Below are 23,131 nucleotides of genomic sequence, written 5' to 3'. Positions count from 1 at the left end.
ACAAGAGGAAAAGTCATCAATGACAGTGAAAAATGCACAACTGTCAGGACACGGCTGCCTCTGGAGGGTTTTGCTTCCATGTGGCAGCTGTGCCAGGGTCCTGAGTGCCCTAACCAGCCCCATCTGGGACATTCACCACCCATTCACACCCACCCATGGCCACGACTCCATTTAAGCTCAGGCTCCTACACTTTTTCCTTCTTTTGGCCCATGCTGTAGCTGCTTTTGGATCTATCTTTCAGAGGGCCTTCAGGTGTGCTTTGCAACCTTGTCTCTGGCTGGATATCCTAGACCTGAGTTGTGCGGGACTGCCTTGTGTGGGACCCTGCTCTGCTCACCCTGTTCAGGTATGGTGGGGCTGCACCCTGGCTGGTAAGAGTGCTGCTTGCAGTGTGGTCACTTCTGGCTTCTGACTTGCCCCTCTTCATGAAGCAGTTCTGCTCTTTCTACTTCCTTGGTGTTTGGTGGGAGCAGCCCTCTGTAGCTCCTATCCCTGAAGAAAGGCAGGTACCAGGTGTCCTTCTGGGAAGGAGACAGTAGGTGAGTCCCCTTCACTGCACTTTTTCTTGCAATACTTTGTAGTTAGAGTCTTCAGTGGGGATGGGCAGAGCAGGGGCATGCTCCTAAGCAGACCTTAAGGTAATACATAAGGATTTTTTCCTCAAAAATAGAAGCTTGAAAAGAAGTGAGGGTCCTGAGGTCACTCAGGAAGTCTGTGTCACAGAAGATCAGTGGTTATTTGTTAAGATGCAGGTTGGACTTAAGGTTAGGTTTCAGGCTGTAAAATTCTTACACTCTGTTGTGGTGGGGCATTATTTTGAATGTGTAGGTGGAAAGTCATAGCCCCTTTTCACAAATGTGGGAAGTCATAAGGTCTGCTCTGTGCAAAGCACAAAGCGTGGCTCTTGCATCTCCTGGGCAGCTTTGCTTGCCACTTCTGCATGCCTGATAGTTTTGTGAGGCCAGTTGGTGTCTGGGTGTTGTCTTTGGTGTGGACAGGCAGGATCCCAGCATGGCTGTGGGGTGGGGACCATCTCAGTGTCAGCAGGCTGAGATGTTGGCTCTCACCAGGGACTGAGATTTTGACTGCCTTTCCTAGCACCCTGCTGGCACAGGACCCTTCCCCTGTGTCCTGCAGACAGGCTGAGCACACCCCTCAGTGGCTTTCCTTGAGGATGGGTACCTTGGATTTGTGTGAGTGCCCAGCCCTAGCATGGAGCATCCCTGCCTGGCAGGGGAGGGAATCCTGCTCCTCTGCATGGGAGGAGAGAGGCTGCTGTTTTTCTATACCTCCACCATGCATGCAGGGAAAGAAATCCACTCCAGCAGCTTGTCACTGCGCCAGGACCAATAGTAAGTGGCAGAGGGAATCCCCTTGCAGGGGAAAGCACGGCTGAGCCCATCCTGCTCCTGATAGGGAACCTCTACAGAGCCCCTGTGAGCAACAGCCTACCCACCCCTCCTCTCCGGAGGAGCCTTGTGAGCTTCCCCTCCTCTGTTCTTTTCCATCTCCCCCAGTACAGCCACCTCCCTCTCCTGCATTTCTTCTGCCTCACTCCACACTGCTCTGCAGCTTTCTCTGCTCAAAATAATTTCTGCTCAGGGAATTCCTCTCCCTCCCTCTCCGCTCTCCTGCAGTATTTCTCTCTGGCCTTTGCCCTGAGATATGTAGCTGAGCATTAGCACAAACACCATCTCTCACTGGTGATCTGGAGCAGACAAGATGACTTTAAAGCCCAGTGAAAAAACCCTCTTGCAAAAACATCTTGTTGCAAAAACAGGACACAGGAGAGGAAGGCTTTGCTCTCCAGGTGGGGTGTTTGTTAATGAATTATTCTAAGCATCGGTCATCTTAGGAAAGTGCTGTGTTCACCTGGGGCTCTCCCAGTCTGAGCAGGACCAAATGTGATGCTGGGAGCAGCAGCCCTGGCCACTGCTGCCAGCATCCTTCTCCTCTCCAGCCACAGGGAGGTGCAAGCCCCCAGCAGCATGCCCACCTGTGGTAGTACAGGGAGCCCCTGGATCCACCCCACAGACTGCAGTAAATCTGCAGTTAATCACCTGCTGACCACAATCAGAGGGTTTACTTAATTGTAAGGTGGTGCTATGGTGGTGTCTTTTTTTTTTGGGGGGTTGGGGGGGAGATGTCAGGCTGGATTTAGTTTCTTTGTGGTGGGTCTGTGGAATATGGAGGAGAAGACCTGGCCCTGGATGAAGGACCCATGTCAGCAGTGCACCTAGATACCCTCAGAGGCAGGTGTCTGCACTGCAGAGCCTGATTTTAGCCTTTGCTCTAGCTAGGTGCTCTTCCTTGCTTCTGCTTTTTATTTTAGACTTCTTTCTGCAGTGAATTAAGCTTTGTGTTTTCCCCGTGAAGGGTTGAGGGGACCTGAGCTATTACTGCCCCATAGCAAATGTTTTATGTCTGAGCTAGACCTAAATTTTGACTGAGTCCTAAAGGCAGAATTGCTGTAGTGTTGTGTATGCACAGCAGCTGCTGATCAGGAATTTGGTGAGGTGAGAGAGGAAAGCTGTATGTATAGCCTTTCTTTTAAGTACTCCAACAGTCTAACCTAAGTATCTGATGGGGTTAGGGAAGCTATTTTTAGCAAAATGCTTCAGGTGAGTTGAAACCTTCCCCTCTGTGTCTTCAAAGCACTACTTTCAGCCTGGAGAAACAAGGCTAATATGCATCTTGCCTTTCAGTTCTCCTGGCAGCGAGTCTGTCTGAGATGCTGCTGAAAATTTGAGCACGGTGTTCCAGCTACAGGCTGTGTTGCTTTGTGTCACGATGCTAGGTACTAAAATGAAGAGGAACTTATCATGGATGTAAGAAAGCTGGCAAACCCTGTATGTGGCCTTTCCTTGAAAACAGGCTGGGATGTGCTAGCAGCTGTTCATTGGGGTTTCTATGGAGAGTGACCTGGATTAGTTTGACATATTGCAAAGCAAGGGGATACTGAAGCTGTAGCTGCTGTGGAGGGGTGGGCTGTGGCAGAGGAGCAAGGAGGGCAGTAGCCTTTCCTTATGGTGTGCCCTCAGCCACCCTAAGAAAAAACACGGGGCTGAGGGTGCCATCCACCAAGCTGGTGCTCCTGGCTGAGGAGGGAAGCTGAGTTGATAGAGGGCTGTGATCTTAAAAATGCAGTGGGTAACTGAGAATTATTGAGTTATATCTAACAGATACTTCCCCTAGGTGACTGGCAGAGCCAGCTCCCTAGGGAGAGCAGTCCTGTCTAACCCAGTTTTATACCACGCATTTAAGGCAATGAATCTCCTTGCTTTCCCAAAGATCCTCACTTAAAACAAGCTCTCTTGGCACATCCCTGGGTCAGATGTAATGTAGCTTTACAAAAAGTCTTGCTGCTGTGCCTTTATTGGGCTGCTCTTAAACCTGGCACAGATAAGCAGTGCAGACAAGAGCTGTTATGCAGTTTGCATTCAGTTAGTAAATATTAATGCTGACTTTTAAGGTGAGTGTCTTCCTGTGTTGTTGGTAGTTAGTCTGGTAAAAGAAATTGCTTAGCAGCTCAACTCTTGATAAGGGTGCAAAGCTTGAGCTCTTGGAGTTTGAGGCCAGAGGTGGTTAGGTGAGTTCTATTTAGGGGGCCCTTAAGTTTCAGATTAACACTCATCAGCTGAGCCCTATAACTTCATGTGGATGAAGGCAGAGTATGTTTGGCAAGGCCAGTTTGTTAGAGGGGGTTGTTTTGATTTGCAGACCTTGTAAACACAATCTCATGCAATCAGATAAATAAGGAATGCAGTTACAATGAATGTAATACTTAATTGCCCTTGCCATTAAAAATGCTGGCTTTTTTTTCCTTAGCTAATTTTTATGGTAGGAATGAGCCAAGCAAGTATTATTTCTCCATGGTGAATGAGAAGGACAAAGTAACTCAGTTTACTGCTAAATTTAGAGGGCTTTGTATTTGAAGTTTAGCTTTAAATGATGGTGAGTACCTGTGGTCTAGCACAGGTGCAAGGTGTGGGAGCAGCTTAGCTGGGAGAGCAGGTCTGTAACTCATAGAGTGTTTATTTGGCACTTAAGCTCTCCTCACTGGTAGCTGATAAGGATGTCCTGTGTTGGACTTGAAGTCCAAGGGATTACAAAAGATCCTGTGGGAGACCTAGGGTGAATGCCAAGTAGTCTGTGCTGTCAGAGTGATGGGATATTACAAATGCAGCTTATCCTCACTCTGACTGTCTGGGGCATGATGGGTCAGGTAAGCATAAAGGGGCTGAGGAAATCTGTAAGCTCTAACTAGAAGGCAGGTGCTAACTGTCAAGACTGCCACAGAAGCAGGCCCTGACCTATAGCAATCCTGGGGCCTCTTTGCAGTGTCCTTGCCCCAGCTGGGCTGGTTCTGTAAAGCCAGAGCCTCTTGGGCTGTGAAGTAAGGCTGCAGGAAACCTTCCTGTCTGTTAGGAGGGCAGCTCTGCTTGCTGGGGTGCAGCAAAGCTCCCTGGGCCACTGGGTTCTGTGTCACTGCACAGCTGCTGCTGTTAAAGCTTTTCCAAACCAAGCACTTGGCTTGCTCTATGAACACTAGAGCATCTCTTCTGTGTGTTATTAATAGGTGTATGTTCACTCAAGGCTTGTCTGCTGTTGTGTTGACTCTGCTTGAAAGCAGTGGCTATATTTGTGAGGCAATGTACTTCCCTTCATGTCTTGTGCCAGCTTTTGAAAGGTCGCCTAAAATATAGCTTCAACTCATCTTGTACTGTCCATTCTGTTTAAGGGAAAGTTGGAGTGTTGCATGCCTGGTGTCTTCCTTTGAGTCAACTTACATCTTCAATCTTTCTGGACAGTTCAAGCCAAAGTGATGAATCTGAAAGCACTGGTTGTTGCACTGGTTAGGTGCATTCTGACTTAACTATGCTTTGCCAGTGGTGCAAATTGGGCAAAAAAGCCTCTCTAATTCAACAGCTGGGTGTTCTTTTATCCAAAGATAAAGATCCTGGCTCAGTAGGTTCATAGCACCTACTGAGTACATAGCACCTACATAGCACCTTCCCCAAGCACTGTTCCTCTGCAGCAGGGTTGTGCTGTGTGTGGCTGAGGGACAGAGGCCCTAGCAGTTGCCTGGAGGAGGTACAGGCTCAATCAACTTGAAGAATAGGGGGTTTATCTCACTAGAGAATCAAAAACAAAACCCACTTTTGCTGTATATTACCAATGTGCCTAGGTCAGATAGCTTGTTTATGGTAGGGCATTAAGATGGAAGAACTTGGGTAGTGATGGGATTTGTGGTTTCTGCTATTAAGGACCTTGTGTGTTCATAGGGTGCCTCTAGGAGATGAGGGCAGGAGCTCATGTAGCAATTCTGTGACATGGAAGTGATGGAGAGCAACGTAGACTAAGACGACTGGGAAAAGGGGTCAGAAAATGCTTTCCTTTAACAGACCTTCTGCTTTCTTCCCTCCCTCCTACTCATACTAACAAAGACCAAAATATGTCTCTTTTCAGCTAAAGAATTTGATTTTCTGTTCAACAGGACATTGAGGTGAACACAGACCTTCTACAATTCTTTCCCTAAATTCCTGACCCTTGTCTGAAGGGATTTTCATGCAAGTTCAGTGCAAGGCTGGCAGGGAGGTGTAAAAGGTTTCTTAGCCCTTCTTTGCAATCCACCTGCCTCTGCAGGAACTGCTGTTACTCAGACCAATCAAACTGTAGTGAACAAAAAATCTGGGCTTGTCTGAGATGTTGTGACACTTTCCATGGAAATATATAATGAAGGCAATTTATGCACCTCTATCCTACCTGGTAATGTATACATACATTTAACACAGGAGAAATTGCCAGCTCCGTGGGGACTGAGGGCTATGTTTGGCAAAGTAACCACTCTGCCATCAAATGAAGAGATCAGCTCTGCTTGCTGGAGCCAGCAATCCTCTGTTATATTTAACCCAGCAGTTTTCACACAGAGTAAGTACACTCTTTATATCTCATTTCGGTGCTGGGTGCCCTGTTGCACTGCAGCTGTGACAGAGGTGACACATTCTCCATTAACACCTTCACAGGCTGCTTAGTGCATCTGATGCTCCTGGAGAGTGGGGGAGAGGGAGATAACAAAGCAGCTGTGGAACCTGGAGCCTCTGGTCCTGGCTTACAACCAAGCTCTCCTCCCCTCCCTGGCTAGCTTTCTGACCTCCTTTCAGTCCTGCAGGTAATGTAACAGCAAAAAGTTGAATTCACTCTTGGACTTGAAGAGTGGGTGGAGAGACTAAGAAACTGGGGAGGAAGAAGTGCGACATCCCCGGATAAGAAATCTGGCAGCACTCTGAGGAAGTGCTGTCCTGCCCCTTGGCTTCAGCCAAGCAGTTATCACCTCTCAACCCACTTAGTTCACTTTGGGAGTGACCTTGTGTAAACCAAGAGCAAAGAAGCAAGCTGAGCAGCAAGCTCTTGCTTATGCAGTTGCCTCCCTCTCCTGCACTGTGAAGTGCTGCTCAGCTGACATGGTGCTCCATGCATAGCAGGGCTGGGGACAGTGCTGCTCTTCTGGGGAGTGTCTGGCTCTGCTCAGGGGCTGATTTCCTGAGAGCAGAAAGGCAAGGGGGGTGTGATGCCTTGGCTCGGAGGAGGGTTTTTTCCAGGCCCAGAGCAGGAAAAGGCAAGAAGTGAAGGCATGGAGATGCTGAATCCACCTCACCCCAGAGGTGAACTGTCACCTCAGGTACACTACTCTAACAGCGTAGACAAAGGGGATCTCAAATATACTAGTTATTTCTCTGTGCACTGGGGGAAGATGTCTCAAGTCCTCATTTGACGTTAATCAACACCCCCTTCTTGTGGAGAGAGCAGAAGTGGAAGCTGACATGGAAATATCAGCAGACCTGGGGTGTGGAGAGAGCCAAGACTTCTACATCCCTCCTGCCTGTCTCAGTCCTGTGGAGTGAGCAGTTTGGTTTACAGGTGTGTATGAAGAGATCAGTCCTTTATAGGAGCAAGCTTGTAGCATCAGTCCCCTAAAAAAGGGGAGGAAGACAGGCATTCTCTTATAGCAACTCGTCTAATATATTGGGAAGTCTGACAGCCAAAAGCATGGACCATGCATACTTTCCACACCCTAGGCTATGTTAGAGTGGCAGTGGCTTTGAGCAGAGTCTTTTAGAGCTTGTAGGAGCCGGGCAAAAGGAGTGAGTAGGGAATAAACATGCCATCTATACAGCAAAGGCAGTGTGTGCATACTGAGGCCTGCAAAGGGCTGTGAATGCAGATGTGGAGGAGGCAAAGTAGCAAGGTCTAGAAGCCCTGGTAAATGGGATGCTGCCCAGATGCATGTTGCAGACAACGGCATGTGTCCTGGCTGACAAGGTATTGCTATCTGAGAAATGGGATTTGGGGAATGGGGTGGAAATTGGGGGTGGGAAGGAGGGAATGCTGGTAGTTTCATTTCAGGTTAATGAAAATATGATTAACAGTTGTAATTAACTGAAATGGTGGCCAGTTCTCTGCCCCCTCCTGATGATTTATGAGGTGCAGAGGCTGCCTGTGTCTGGTTTCTGCTTACGGCAGCACTTTACAGCATCTCAAACTTTCTGCCTTAGATCCCCTTCAGGGACAAGTTACCGTGGCTCTAGCTGCTGAGGTGTGTGTGGAGCTCCCCTGCATCCCTGGGTTTATTGTCCCCATTCCCAGCCTTGTTGGGAGGCTTGACAGCAGGGATAGAAGCTCTGCAAGTGCTGAGGGAAGAACTGGGACGGGACATCAATCTGACAGCTAGTCAACAGCAAGGCTGAGAGAAATGCTGCCTTGGGTCACTGGGGGCTGAGCTGATGCGACATCTGAGTGAGGTGGTGTTTCCCAGCCACAAGGAGGAACTTTCAATCTCGTATGCCCTAGAACTTTGAAAATTGTCAGCCCTCTGATAAGAAGAACTTGGGATGTGCTCATGGGCTGGAGCTGATGTCCCAGGTTCCCTTTGTGGGCTGGTCTTGCTGAGTGCAAGCAGCTGCCTCCTCAGCAGACCTTACAGGCCCTCTGTTTCATTTTCCCAGTGCAAAGGTTATACTGCCTGATGGGGAGGATGTGTGACCCAGCACATGTAAATATCACCTCACCAGACACCAAGTGCTGAACTGATGCTGCTGCCTCTGCTCAATTACACTGCCTCTCCTTTCAGTGGCACACTTATTACCCCTGCAAAGTGCCAAGAGATGGTAACCATCCCCGTGCCATGTCCAGGCAATGGTTAACAGACCGTATGGAACAAGAATAAAAGAACAAAGAAGCTGGACTTATCAATTTAATCATCTAGGTGGTCTTGTACAAACGTGATATCCTTACTTAGGGGAAAAGGAAACAGAAAAGAACTGTATGACCTAATATGAATAGAGCAAACACACAGTGGCAGGGAGACAACTTCCTTTGGCTTATTTCAGTATGAGTATAGCATTCTTCCCTACAATGAAGACAGATGGCACTTCTGGTGTGTGTGCCCAAGGCAGATCAGAAAGTGATCCTCTGTCCCATCTGACTGCTCAAAGGAAAGTAATAGCTAATTGTTAAGGATGTGTTTTTGGCTGTGGAGAGCAGGTGAGCTATATATTGTTTGTCTGATTGCATATGCATGATCTAAAAAAAGTGACTATCCATCTCTCAAAGGATATCTGATGAGCATTAAAAATACAATTGCAAGAATAATCAGGTCAGACTTCAAACAAATGCAGGGAAGCAGATCTGTTGAAGAAATAGATGCCCTGTTATGCCTTTTTCTGAGTAGTTCTTAAAAGCTGATCTTCCTCTTGGAGATCAAACTAAGGTTCTTCAACCTCTTCAGCTGAGGGATTGAACAGAGTGATTTTACCTACAAGCTGTGAGTAGTAATTAAAGTCCTAATATGAAAGAAAAGGAAAACCAGTGGTCTTATGCAAACTCTGGTGAGGTCCTGGTAATGAGGAACACAGCAGGAACAGGCTTTCAGAGAGGGCTTCTGTGGCTTATGGTGGGCACAGACAAAGGTTAGGGCCAGAGTAGGATGGGGGAACTACCCATGTGCTGGGTTGAGGGTGTGATCAGCATATCTGCTGGCTTTAGCATTTTTGCTGCTGAGTTCATTTACAGGCTGGGGTCTTCCATGTCTGGGTTAGTGGAACTTGTAAGTTAAACACTCTCTGTCCCTGAGAAATGCTAACAAGCTACCAGTTAGCTCATCAACGTTAGCTTTAAAAAAATCTGGATACAAAAATAGCATCTTATGGTCACTTTACCTATAGAGGGACACTTGCATGCATCACTGGTATGTAAATGTTTGAATAAGCTTCACTTTAAAATAGAAGTTAATCCAGGAAAGCAGAGGTTTCCCACAGATGTTTTCAGTTACCAGAAATGCAGTCTGACCTGAACGGCTGTGGCACATGTCTTCAGGTGATGCTATTATTGTTCTACATTTTTTCACTTTGGAGCAAGTGACTGTTGCCAAGGTATTCTGGGAAACATGTATAAAGAGCTGCCAGAGGAACTATGTAAAAAGAGAGGGGTGTGTGTGGGGAGATAATCTTAGAGAAAAGTTGGACTGTCTGTTTAACTGGAGAACTGGGGCTTTGCTGGATTCTGGAGAGCAAGCAGTTTGCAGACAAGTCTCATTCCTGTTAGGCAATGATTTCCAGGGATCAACCTGTCTGCTTGATGTTTGGTCACTTCACTGTGGGAATATGCGTAAATAAAAAGAGCTGTCTCTTTGAACACCCAGATCACTGCTGCATTTTCTCTACAATGCTCATCTGGTAACCTGCTATCACGAGGGGAGCTGTCAAAATTTCCATCAAAGAAGTGCCTTGCTCTGAGCACTGGATGGGTGTTTTGTGGCCTGGCTCATGTGTGGTTCTCTGAGCCTCCGCCACTTGCGGAGCAGATGGGGGGGACGGAAGTCTTCCTGGTCGATGCTTTCTAGGGCAGTCTGTTCTGGCGTAGGGCAGGACGTCCCCGCCTGCCTATGAGATCTCGCCGTATTCCTGAAAGTGTCCGGAGGACATCGCCTCTCCCCGGCCCTGCCTCAGCCGCGCACTTCCCCCGGTGGCTGGCAGGGGGCAGCAGAAGCCGCGGAACGGCGGCGGAGCCCGAAGAGGCCGAGCTGGGGCAGGCAGGACCGCGCCCCCTGCGCGCTGCCCCGCGGCGGCCCCAGCGCCTGCCCGGCCCGGGTGTGGGGGCACTTTGTTGGGCGGGAGCGGGCAGAGAGTTTCTGGCAGAGCCTGCCGCGGAGGGCCCGGCTCTTTGCTGAGCTGCTCCGCTGTTCTCAGCCTCTCCGGACTCCTTCCACATGCAGGCCTGCGGGCGGGTGCTGTTGATACCAGTGATGCCCCTTGCCCTGATCTCTGTGCTTGTTTAGAGGGTTGGTGCTATCTGCAGGGGGCCTTCTGCTGGTGCGGAAAGGGGCAGAGTATGGCCTGGAGCAAATGCTCTCCTGTCCCACGTTAGGAACTGGCTTCATAGTGGTGTCCTTTCCCAGCGGGGCAGTGGCCTGGCTGGCCCTTTGAGGCTGTTACTGCAGTGGCTCCTGATACAGCTGTAGTTTAGGGGGCTTTTCTTGCATGACAAGCAACTCCCCCTCCCCAGCCCTGTGTAGGAACAGGGGGGAAGAGGCTGTTTTTTTGCAAAACAAACTTCTTAAACCCTGTCAGTCTGTGCTGTTATGTCCAGAAGAAAGCCTGCTGCTCCTTTGCAGGTGACACTGTGGCTTTCTGATCATGAGCTACCCTGGGACCAGGGCATAGTCCTGCCCCTAAGAATAGGGGTGAAGGGCTGTGGGAAGTGCCTAAGTGAAGGAAGGAAGAGAGCAGAAGTCAGGTAAATGGGGAAAACTCAGTGCTGTGGTGAAGGGAACATGGAACAGCCCCCCCCCCCCCGGGCCCCCCTTGGTGTGCTGCTCCCTCCCCACAAGCCATTTGGGGCACTGGGACACTAGTTTTTGGCCCAGGGTGGTATGCAGATGTTGGCCTGTGCTTGGCTCTGGATAGAGCTTTTCCTCTCCAGAGCAGTTGACTCCAGCCTTGCATTGATTTCCATTTGAGTCAGACACTACTTAAAAGCCCCAGAGGGAGCTTGCACAGCGTCTGTATCTGCAGTTTCCAGAGAGCATCTTGCCAAGTATCTCAGTGCCTCAATAGCTGAGGGAATCCCTCAGTAACCTTTTTGTGGATGCCTCTCTCTAGGTCTCCTGAAACAGGGTACTCTGGTGCCAGTCACTTCCAAAGGATGGCAGTCCGGCTTGGAAAAAGGCCATGATCAGCACACCCCAAAGCCACTACAGTTGTCTTTCCTTCCCTTTTTGTTTTAGGAAGGCTGTTCTCATGCTGGCTATACTCTCACAATATCTTAGTAGCTTTTATTGGTATTTAATCCCCCTGTGAAAGGCCGCGTGCAGTTGGTGTTGCTCTTTAGCCCTGTCCTCCTGGCCAGGACCAGTGCTGCAGCTGTTCTTTGCAGTGTAGCCATGAGTGTGTAGCACTGCCTGGTTCCTGGGGCTCTGAGTCTTCTGTGAGGTGATGAAGACAGATTTACTGTCTCTGTACATCACAGGGCTTCATTTTACAAGGTTTTACAGATTTAATTGATATTGGCCCAGGTTAGAAATATTTTTAGCAGCAAGTACTAAACCCTCTTCTTTAGGAGAATGCCTTCAGCAGAAGAGAAGCTGTTTTAAATGAGTGGCTTCTTGATGAGAAATAGGTTGCTTTCTTTGAATTTTCTCATCTGTTTTCACCTGACAAAACTTCTTTATTCTTATTTATTTATTTATTTATTCTCATTGGCAGTCATTGGCCTTTCAACTTTCTCGGTGATGGGAAACACCTCATTACTTTTGGTAACGTGAGAGTGGGGAAAGGGACTAAGGCAGTAGCTACTCAGAAAATATTCTGACTTGTTTGTGGCTCAGGTGGAGACAGAATGATGAAAAGGAAGAAAATTGTTTCCTCTGAAAAATGTTTTACTCCTGTTGTAGCTGGGAGACAGCGTAAACTAGAAATGTAAGACCTTAAACAAAATTGCTTTTTGGAAACTTCCATTTTATATTTCTAAACTCACTGAGGTGTCAGTTTTTCAAAAGGGTAGAAGATCCCACAGAATCTAGTTTAGTGTGAAGATGCTGCCAGAAACACATCCTTTTAACTCTGGTTCTTGGTAGCAGGGCAGTGCTGAAGCCCATTGCAGCTGATGTGCAGTGAGGTCTGTTTGGTTCCTGGCAGTGACTCTTCACCGATGTTGCTCCTTTGCAGAGTGTCTCACTCTCCCAGCCCTTTCTCAATGCCCTTCCAAGGAATTAGGAGCACCATTGTGAGCAAATTTGTTGTTAGACAGCTGTAGGTTGTGCTGCAGTTTTATAAACATGAATGAGGAGGAGGCTATCAGCTTCCATGGAATTAACTTTATTTAGAGGACAGACTACTAGAAGAGGAAGTGGAATCATGGGCAAGATCCTCTGAATCTAGGAAATAGTCTCTCTGGCCCAAATTTTTCTTTTTCTTAACTTCATTTTTAACCTCTTTAGCAAGCCTTCTGTACTTTGCATGCTGATGTTACTGAGAAGTTCAGGGTGTGAATCCCAATCTTTGGGAATTGAAACCACCTTCTTTTTACCTTACCCCCACCCCATAGCGTGCATATATTACAAAATAGCCCAATTACCTGACCTCCCCAATTACCTGCCTCACACAGGATTCCCAGTACTTGTGTTCAACGTGGTTAAGTCTCTTCTTTTGCCTGTTATAAGATCTGCTTCTTTGCCTATTCAGGTGCTGTGCAGTAGTACTCATCCTTGTTGCATCACACATGGTACTGAACTTAATTTCACACTGCTACTACTAGAAGTCAGTTTATTTTTTTACACTTGAAAACTGACGTGCAAAAACTTAGAGCAAAAAAATATGAATGCTTTTGGCTGTCAAACAGAAGATATGTAGGGTCATGACTTTGGAATACTTAAGGTTCTCTGCAGTGAAGCTTTTCCTGACTTACAGTAGAGACTGCCCAGCACATCTGTAAGGCAGACCCAGGAGATCTTGTGCCTCTGGGAACCAAAGAGCACAGTAACTGTGTTTGAGTGGCTCCCCTGGTACTCTGCGATGGACAAAAGCAGAACCCGTTCCTGTAATGTCCCTTCACTCGATGAGCATCTACTATATTTTCTGCAGCTTTATGGCTACCTGCTATTTATACCTCTTTATCTGTATCGACTAGCATTCCATGTAAACAGGAACTGTTGTACTTCATTGTGCTAATTCAGTCTGGGATAGATGCGTCTGGCTGAAAGAGCTGGAGGTCCGGTAGTGAAGTAAATAGGATTACATAAGAGCAGCAAATTATGGACAGTTTAATTATGTCTGTATGAGGGCAGCAGGGCTGCTCTGAATTCTGGCACTGCTGACTGAGTGCTTGACTCTGCACCTTTGTGGGTATTGTTTCTGGAGAGACTTCATAGACTGTTGGCATCAGGCACTTGTGGCCACAGCAGTTCACAGAATCTGATCTCTTCCCTGCGTGCCCTGGCTGATTTTTACAGTCGAAGGTCTTATGTCTTCTGCCAAGCATTTTTTTTTCTATGTATTCTTGTCACAGTTGTTCCTAGCTCCACATCCCTGACTTCATGGGTAGAGCTGTTGGCCTACTTGACCTCCCTCTTGTTCCCTTTAATCTGGAATTCCTCCTAGGCATGTTCAGGGTGTGCTTAAGCCTTTGTTTTTTATAGGGGACTCAGGAATGTTGCTTGGGGGATGAGTGGAGTCCAGTTCTTTGCAGCAACGTGGGAAGTGTTTGTCCTTCACCTTTTCACTTCTGCTAACGCAGATGTTGGCCAATGCTCCATTAGCAATAAGGATGTGCAAGGCAGATATGGACCGTAATGCCATGGGATTACTTTTCCTGTGGACAGATGCTTGGGCTGGCTCAGAGCTATGAGCAAGAAGTGGGAGAGGAATGCAAAAGAAGGTAGGAAGGTGGCATTAACTTTCACTGCTTTCTAAAAGGGCAATTTGGTCAAAGTGGGCAACAGTTTCCCATCTTATTTTGGACGGTGCTTCCATCACTCTCTCCTAACTTTAATGAAGAAAAAAAAAAAAGGCCAAAAACAAACAAACAAAAAAAAAAACACACAACAAAAACACCTACCAACCAACCAAACAATAACGATAACAACAACAACAAAAAAACACACCTTGGGAGCCTATATTACTACAGGGGCGTGTGCAAGCTCTTTCTGTCAGGGAACTGCTTAGGCTTTGGGAAAAAGGTGAAGATGAGCAAGGGGCTTCTAGAGACTATTAGAGTGAAGTCAGGTTGAACCTGCCTCCTCCCCAGCCTTTCCTAAGTGTCTTTTCCTTTGCTGATGGGTTGTTCTACTTTCTTGTCACATTATATTTTTTTTTTTTCTTGAAGCCTTCCCTAGTCTGTTATGGGCAACTCCTTTCAGATCCTCATCAGAATTAATGTGCTGCTAATTTCCTCTTCCAGATCAGTAATTATGATATTTCATAAGGCTAGATGTAGTCATGATTTGTGCACTACATCCTCTCGATATTTCCCAGTTCTCAGTGTGCTGTTACATTACAGCTTATAGTGATGCAATAGCACATCTTTCCATCTGAGGAAGTCCCTACCAATCTGGTCAGAATTGTTTTCTTTTCAAGTATAGAACTAAAAGATATTGGACCTAGACAAGGAGGCCATTGCTTGTACTGCTAAATGGCAGGTGGAGAAAAGCTGCTGTAGTGATTATTCTTCCCACTGCAGCTTCTGGCATCTTCAGATCTGCAGTCCACTGAGAAAGATCTGATGGGCTCCTGGAAAAACGCGAACCTGCTCGTTATGTGTAAGCTGATTGTGGGCTCATAGAATTTAGTGAAGCTTTCTTTCCTGCCTTTCTAATAATCTTCACATCTGCAAATTATCAGGTTTTCATCAAAATCTTGGTGTTTCATATGTGGAGAAATTTCTGCTTATGAAAGGATGTCCTATTGAAAACCTCTGGGTGGAGACCTTTCAGGCTTCCTCCAGAACACGTGCCCTCCTAAACACCACCTCCACATCCTCCCTCCAGACGACTGAAGTTAGCTGGGGGCTGTGTATCTAATGCCTAATGCTTCCCACTGATCACTTACCCATTTGTATAAGAAATGTAACAAAGTAGCCTGATTAACTAGGATTGAGGGAATTAAGCCTCTGTTTGTGGAGATAACGATCAATGAGGTCTCTTAGCACACTTGTTACTCTGGGCTTCCTTTGATTGGCATATCAGCAGCTACACACCATAAATTACCTTGATGGATTCCCCTGTGCATCTGAATTTAAAAGAGATGAGGCAGAAGGTTATTTTAGTTAATATTCTGGTGTGTGATTCTTCCAGGTGCTGTGCAGCTTCTGTCTTGATTCATAACCTCTGTTCTTCCAAATCTAAAGTCCTGTCAATGCTAATAGCACTACAGGTCATCCTTGAACCTGCCCCCAGGTTTTCCGTAGCTCCCCTATTCCTTGACAAAGATCTTTCCTTAAACTGTGTATGCTCATGATGCCTTGGGGTAGTAAGGGCTGAGACTGAGGTGGTTTAATGACTGACACGATCTCTTGGCAGGACCTAGCAGGTTCTCCCAGGTGACAGGCTGCGGCTGCTGGCATGGATCCTGGAGAGAATTAGCTAAAGAGGTGTTCCTGGATGCCTGTGGGTCCACAGCAGAAATTTTGGTACTCCCCACTGCAGCCCATTAGCAGCAAAGTGAGAGGCTGCATGCCTTGGATTAGAAAACACTTGAGGATGTCATTTACTCAGGCAGATTTCCCAGCTGACTGAGCATTCCTATTCCACTAATTACAAATCAAGAGGGTGTTGTGTGCAGTGGCTCCCAGACAAGAGGAGCTTTCATCCTTAATGGGGGCAGGTTGGGAAAAGCAGAATGGATCCTGCTAATTCTGTTATCCTCTCCCATTCTATGCAATCAGTTGAAACAAAATAAAGCTTGCTCTGGTAAATCCTGAGAAATTTGGTGCTCAGATGCTGCAGCTGGCTCCTAACAGCTGGAATCCAAGTCAGCACTGTAGATGAAGTGTATCAGAACTTGGGACAGCTCAGAGCCAGGACTCTTGCTCAAGCTAGCAGCTTTTTTTTTTTTTTGAAGTCATCTGAATAGCCAAAGTCCTGGGACTAGGGGGCGTACGAAGGAAATGACTACCCTGAAACTTTGGTAGGTGTTTGACCGAGCCAATACAGGACTGTTTTGTTCTGTTTCCAGCTGTTGTGGGAGGGAGAAGACTTAAAACTTGTTTCAAATTTTCCAGAATTTAAGGGTGGGGTGTGGGGCTGAGTGGAAGCAGTGACCTACGTTACAGTTCCACAGACCTCAGGGCTTCCCTCTGTAGGGTCATGCAACCTGATCTCAGTACTGCTGCTTTGGGGCAGTTAGAGCATCCCCTTTCTCATACCAAGTGTCCTTTGAATCCCGGGGCCCATGTGTTCCTATTTGGCTCAGGCTGACAGGCATTTCCAGAGGCTCTGCATCCCACTGCCAGACAGCTGATAGCAGCAGCAGAACATCTGCCTGCCTCAGTGCCCTGTGGCTCTTCCTCCTGTGCATAGCTGCTTTGTGCTGCCATGTCTTCCTGTCATCAAATGCACAACTCCTTTTGCTGCTTGTCTCCGATCTGTTCACACTAAAACCCTCCTGAAGGGGACAGGCCCTGGGAGAGCACTGCCTGTTGGTGGTACATTTGGGAGAACAACAGGCAGCTGGGTACTCCAAAGCACTGTGCCAGGAGGCGTCCCAGCTGCCTGCCCCGGGACCTGTAGCCTGATGCTGTCTGCTGCTGGTGTGGCAGACTGGTAGGGGGTCAGGGTGAAGGGGGTCCCAGAGGGCTGTAATTGACAGGACCCTGTTTTGCAGCTCGTCAGGTTTTCTTAGCGTTGGTGTTGCCCCAGTTCTGCTGGGCAACTAGTGTCATTTTTTCCATCAGGTATATTAATTAAGGTGTTTGAGAGTGGGTTTTCACTGTCAATGGTGATGTAGTTATGGACAGAGGAGACTTGAACTGGTGGCCAAGCCAGTGCTCCTGCATGCTTCCACCCCTGGCACCAGCAGTGCAGATAGTGTATGCGTGAGAAGCTGCGTGAGTGACAGGGAAACAGCCCTTGAGCATGCTTTGACTGTTCCTTTTTTGGTTGCTTCATCTCATGCCAGGAGAAAGCTATCATGCAAGCCTTTCTGAGCAGTTCCTTCTTTCACTAAGTGTCGAGCTTCTGGCTCAACATCGGCTTCCCATGTGGCTGCCTCCAGGAGGCAGAGATTGCAATGTCCTGTCTCCTGCAGCCACCACTCACCTTAATATCATGAAGAGCTCTTATTACCTGGGTCTCTGCTGTTTTGTTTCAGCTAATTAGCACTGATGAGATCCACTCGGTGTTAGGCGGTCTCCCGTCCCTCGGCTTCCTGCAGTCCTTGTAAAGTTTACCAAACATGGCAAGATATTAATCCTTTCAGGGACCATAGCACAGGCAATGTGGTGACATTTAAAGCCCTTGTTAAAATAGCAGATTCAGCTGATGTCTTTAGGAAATTTCTGCTCTCCTGCTGACAAGCTTTATCTATAACCATATCGTGTGGCTAACTATCTTGCTTGATGGAGAGGATCCTAAAATTGCTGTTTCAATGAAAGTACAGCCAGTTTCCAAATGCAGTAAGTTCTGGTGTACACAGAGTTCGTACTTCCCTTGGAATTTATTGCTGTAATGGCCTTTGCACCCAAAGCCCAGCCATGTCTTTCAGACAGGAGCTTTGCTGTTTGGTGTCCAGCTGTGAAATATCTTATTTCTATCAAGCTGTAATGAGACCAAGATTTCCTTCAAATGAGAGGCTCAAGCTGATATACAAAGCTGAGGAAGGTACCTATGAAGGGAAGGGGGGAACTGAAATAATATTCTATGTAATATGAACAGAGGGCATTTTCCAAAGACCTCAGCTGATACTATCAACTCCCGCAATTTGGTGTGAATCTCCTTTTGTTTGGCCCTGCTTCAGGCTCCAGGTTTTGTCTTCATGCCACTCTCCAAGTTTTTTGAAACCAAAAATGAGTTCAGTTGTGTATGTGCAGAGAGAAACAGGAATCCAGAAGGATCCAGATCAGAAAAACAAAAAAGCCAGCCCCTCCCTAAAGCCAGCCTTCCTGTAGAGATGATTTAGATGAGTGTTTAGGTACCTAAAATGCTTAAGTAATTTGGTTTTCACAAGCATGCGCGGTGTTAGAAATAGAAATGCTGAAGCATCTAAAACCTCATGACTCCACAGGGGGATTTTTGAACTGATGCTGCTATTGTAACTGCAAAAGAGATGAAAGTCTGTGACTAGGTCTCTCTCCAGGTTTAGTTTTGCCCTTGCCAAGGGACTGCAGGACAAATACAGTCTCTTTCAGGCCCATTAGTTTTTATGAATTTGTTCCACTGCCAGCTTATAGTTCTTGAAATTCAAGACTGTGAGCTAGCCCTGCTAAAAGAGCTCTGGTACTTCTCCATGGACTTGGGTCTGCCTTCTGGAGATATGGATGGGCACACTTTGTCATAGAAACAAGAGTCCAGCTCTTTTGCTCTGCCAGCATCTGCTAGGACACCGATGTGGAGTTCAACTAAGTCCTATAAAAATTTGGGGGGTCTTTGATTTGTTGGGTGGATATACGAGCATCTATATAAACTGAAGATATATGGCCATCCCAATGGCCTCTTCTGGATGTCTGGCCACTTCTAGGCATGCCTGAGTCTGGGTAAAACCCCAGATCTTATCTAAAGCAGCAAGGATTGTGATGCTGTGTATAAGCATTGTGTTGCACCTCAAGCATCCCTTGGGATTATGGAAAAGTGAGGGGAAAAACGACCATCTTTCTGCTAAACCTATCTATTTTGTCATGGATTATCTTTAATCTCAAGTGAATTGCTTGAAAACTCTGCCCTGGCCCATTGCCCTCCTTTTTCCCACCAGCAGTGCTGCAATGCACCAACATCTACAGATGATGCTTCCTTTCTTGTCTGCTTTGCCAGTTTTCTGTAAACTAAACTCCTGGTGGTGGAAACTACCATCGCGTTTATTTCCAAGATTTATTCCCAACATCAGGTGCTTCAGAGGTATGGGTGAAGTCACAGATTGCGTAATACATAATGTGGGGTCTAGAGATAGCTGTCTCCTTTCCTAAGGTCTGATATTGAGGGTTGGAATGTTTCAGCAGCGGGGATGTGTTTTCTCTGTTTGAGAGGATGGAAAGAGCAGTGTGTCCTGCAATCCCTTCTTAGGGCCACAGGGAACAAGTGTGTGGGAAAGTCTGCTTCTTGCAGGGACAAGCGATTCCTACCTGCCACCTACTCCCAGCTGCCCAGCACAAATGAGATGTCATCAGCCAGTGGGTTTGCTGGAAAAGTGGTACCCTAAGGACAGTGCTGGTGAGAGCATGTTTTGAAGGGGAGCCTCCACTTTGCAAAGTGCAGAGGGAAAGGCTGCTTTTGCTGTTTCTGAAGACCAGGGTGAGCACAGCATTTCAGGTGGCTTTTTGTCCCCTTCAGGGGCTTTACCCTGGATATGGGGAGTTCTGTGCCCTTGCTGGCATGGAAGATGGAGGGGGTTTTCTTACAAGGGAAGGAGATGCTGCCTTTCTGCCTCAGCCCAGTGCTGTGCCTGCTTGTTAGGGACTGGCCAGTGGTGCAGCCCTTCCTGCATGTTGTTGGAACTGGACCTCAGTTCTGCATGACTGCACCTGGTCCTAACTCGAGGCTCTTCCTCCTGTCCGAAGGAGGAGGAGTACCAGATCAGGGCTGGTTTGCCTGGGTGCTTCCAGTTTGCTTGCAAGCTGGGAAAGCCACCATCTTCTTGGTGCTGCTTTGTCTCACAGCTAGACTCTGCCTGAGGGCTGCAAATGTGGTGCAGAGCAGCTCTGCTGTGCCCACTGCCTGCGTGGGGCAGCTCCGGCAGGGAGGGCAGCAGCGGGGCTGGGCAGCGTGCGGGGTGAGCGGTGACCCCCGTCCCCGACCGAGGCTGCAGGCGGGTGGCTGATTTATGGCTGTGGTGAGATAGGGGTCTCTCGGAGTTAAGCTGTAGGCGAGTTGCCATGGAGACAAGCTAATAAAGCACCAGGCAGCAGCTGGCTCTGATGGCGGCCCTGCTACGGGTGCAAGGAGCGGGCGAGCGGGTGGGTGGGGAGAAGGGGCAGCTGATTTGGTGGGGATGGAGGCGAGCATCAGGAGAACAGGACAGGAGGAGGGGGTTTTGAGAGGGCCCTGGGTGCTTTGAGAGGGAAGGAGGCGAAGGGAGAAAGATCCTTCATCTTCCAGCCCTTTGGTTAGGGGGACTTCAACATGGTTCTCCTTAGGGGTGTGTGGGACTGGCAGCCTTCAGTGGAGGAGCTGGCCCCATGTGCAGCTCAGACACGCTTTGTTCTGGCCTCCTGCCTGCATCAGCATCCTGCTCCTTTAGTGCCTAGGGCTGGGTGCTTCCCCAGCAGCAGGGGTGGGCCTCAAGGTGGCTGGGAACATCAGCTGGTAGAGGCCGCCTGGTGCAGGACTGGCATAGCCATGATCAGGGTTAGGTTACATGTGGGGTTACGTGTGGAGCCATGTGTCACTGGGCCCTGCCTCCATCACACACTGCTGCTTCTGCCTTGCGGCGCTGGGGAACACCACCCGTTCCCTGGATCGGCCACCTGCCCTGGCTGCTGCTGTGCGACTGCTCCCCTGGGTGCTGGGCCTGGGTGTGAGCTGGGACTGACGGGGATGGCCCAGGCTTGCCTCCAAAGAGCTGGGTGTGCCAGAGCTGTGCCACACGTCCTGATTCCCTTCCTACAACCTGCACCTACAGAAAGGCCCGTCCAGTCTAAAAGCTTCATTGGGCTGGCGATTTGTTAAATCTGCAGCTCCATTCAGTTCAAGGGCACTCTAGCACGGACCTAAAACCAAGCACACTTTTATTCTGGCTGGTTGAGCAGGGTGGCAGGAGGAAAAGGCTTAGCTAATTATTAACAAGATATTCCCAGGCTGCTGTACTTCCATTTTGAGAGATTACTCTTCAGCAATATGGTGACAGCCTTAAAGTTTAACCTTGACCATCATAAGAAGGGTTTTGCCTCAAAGCAGTCTCCTCCTGGAGTGTGACAGAGTTCAGGTAGGTGTTCCAACAAGTAAAGGAGGGTTTGGGGCTGTGTATAATGTTTCAAGGAAATAAAATATTAAAAAACACAAACAAACAACCCAACAACCTGGTGATGGAGGCATGCATTAAAAGATGAATTCTTACAGGTTTCACAGGATGTTTTTATAGCTCTTTTATTGATGGATATATCCCACAGATACTGATGCACTCAGGGCAGGGTTACATTTCTTCCAAACAGGGTGAAGATCAAGACAATTCTGGCTAGCTAAGGCCAGTTATTGATAAGGCTGCTTTCCTTCCACCTCCCAGAAAAGGTCTCCTATAGCCGGACTTCCTAAGCTAGCTAATGACTTCTTCCCTGTCCAGGGCCTCCCGTGATGTCCCTGCAGGGGTAGCTGGCAGGAAGGACTGGCCAGCCCTTATAGCTGCAGCCATACCAGAAGGGGCACAGGTCGTGCAAAGCTCTGGAGCTTGCCCAGGAGGGGTGATGGCTGGGATTTGGTTGGTGGAGATTTTGATTATTGCTGTTTGGCTGGCTAGAAGCAGGCCTTGCTGTGGAGCACAAGTGCCTGCTCTGCCAAGGATTTGCGTGAGCCAGTATGGCCTGAATCCAGCACATCTGGGGAAGTAGGGAAGGTTTCAATGTGCCTATCCACTGACCTCCTAATTTAGGGTGCTTTTAGGTATGGTACCTCCTGCTCTGCTGGCAGCAGCTCACTGTTCATATGGCTACATCCCTGTAATTTTTTTAGCTTGTACTTTTGCCTGACCCAGTCACATCCACTTCTCCCTGCTTTCACAAGGAGAACTTGCTGCATGGTATGGCTCCAAGGGGAGGGACTTCATTTGATTTTGGAATGATAGGAAAAAAAAAAAAACGAAAAAAAAAAAAACACTTTCAGTAAAGGGCCTCATGCCCAAGACTATTTCAGGCTGCTGGCAGTGTCAGAGGAGACCTCTGAGTGAGCTGAGAAGGCATGTCAGAGTGGTGTGAGCTATGGTGTTCCTGGGGAAGTCTGTATTGCTGTCGGTTATGGATGAACAGGCCTCAAGAGAACCATGGTTTCCATTGCCTGTGACTATTGTTAGCACTACTTAAACCTGTAAATCTTGGAATGCTCTTCAATATGAGCCATTTAAAATCCTGAGTCACTTGTCTCCGGATATGCTTGTCTCGCTGATTCTGTTTCATGCCTGTTCTCCTACCCAAGGCAGCTCATGCCAGCAGCTGAGTCAGTTTGGAAAGGAGGGAGAGCGAGTATTAGGGCCTCCTCTGCTCTGATCCCCCAGGGAATCAATGTTCTTGAGTTAGCCGGGTCCTATGCATGGTCCTAATTCTGGGCATGGTTATCTCAGCAATGTTCTCCAATGGAGCCAGTGGGAAGGTGGTTGACCAGATCCTTGGGTTTTCAGTTAAGGGATTGGCTGTGCCTTGGGTCTTCCTCTCTCCCCTGTTCCCTTGCCAACGCTTGTTTGCAAGCTGATAAATCAGGAACAGAAGGAGATGTGCCTTCGAAAAAGCCTTGAAGTAAACAGAAACTTGGTGTGAATAAGTATGGCCAAGTTGTGTTGCTCCCTGGGCTCTTCCTTTGCTGAGTGTGCTTTGAGTAGCAGATTAGACTGGATGATCTCTTGAGATCTCTTCCGATGTGAATTTTTCTATGATCCTATGATTTGCCACAACTGTGGAGAACAGCAAAAGCGCCTCTGCTGGCATGCTTGCATAGCTCACTCTTCTCTTCAGTGATACTTCAGATTATTGTAGGAGGACTCCGATGCAGAAAAAGATTTTTTAAAATGGGAACAGCCCCACACCATGCACTGGTTGCTGTCATTCATGCAGAAGTAGTCTAAGGACAATGAAATGTTAGCTGTCTGCATGGGATCTCAAAAGCAAAGGTCCCTGCAGCTCAGACAAAACATCTGTCAGACCAGAAAATAACTTGGGGGCTTATTTGCTTCAAAATTGTCTGCTTCTATTGGCTACGGCTGGGTGTGGTGTTGAGGGCTGGAGAAACTT

At 47.9% G+C, this 23,131-nt stretch overlaps 1 protein-coding gene across 1 annotated transcript in view; it reads left to right on the top strand.

Moving 5' to 3' along the window:
- The first annotated feature begins 222 nt into the window (after nt 1-222).
- The window catches only part of GABRA3 (gamma-aminobutyric acid type A receptor subunit alpha3), an 83,525-nt gene continuing 60,616 nt past the window's right edge, over nt 223-23,131 (top strand). The window contains exon 1 of the mRNA XM_035323928.1: nt 223-347. The gene's annotated coding sequence lies outside the window, so the exon portion shown is untranslated. The remainder of the gene's footprint in view (nt 348-23,131) is intronic.

Source organism: Oxyura jamaicensis, chromosome 4 (genome assembly GCF_011077185.1).
Source record: "Oxyura jamaicensis isolate SHBP4307 breed ruddy duck chromosome 4, BPBGC_Ojam_1.0, whole genome shotgun sequence".
NCBI lineage: Eukaryota > Metazoa > Chordata > Aves > Anseriformes > Anatidae > Oxyura > Oxyura jamaicensis.
This window is presented reverse-complemented; position numbering and strand designations above follow the sequence as displayed.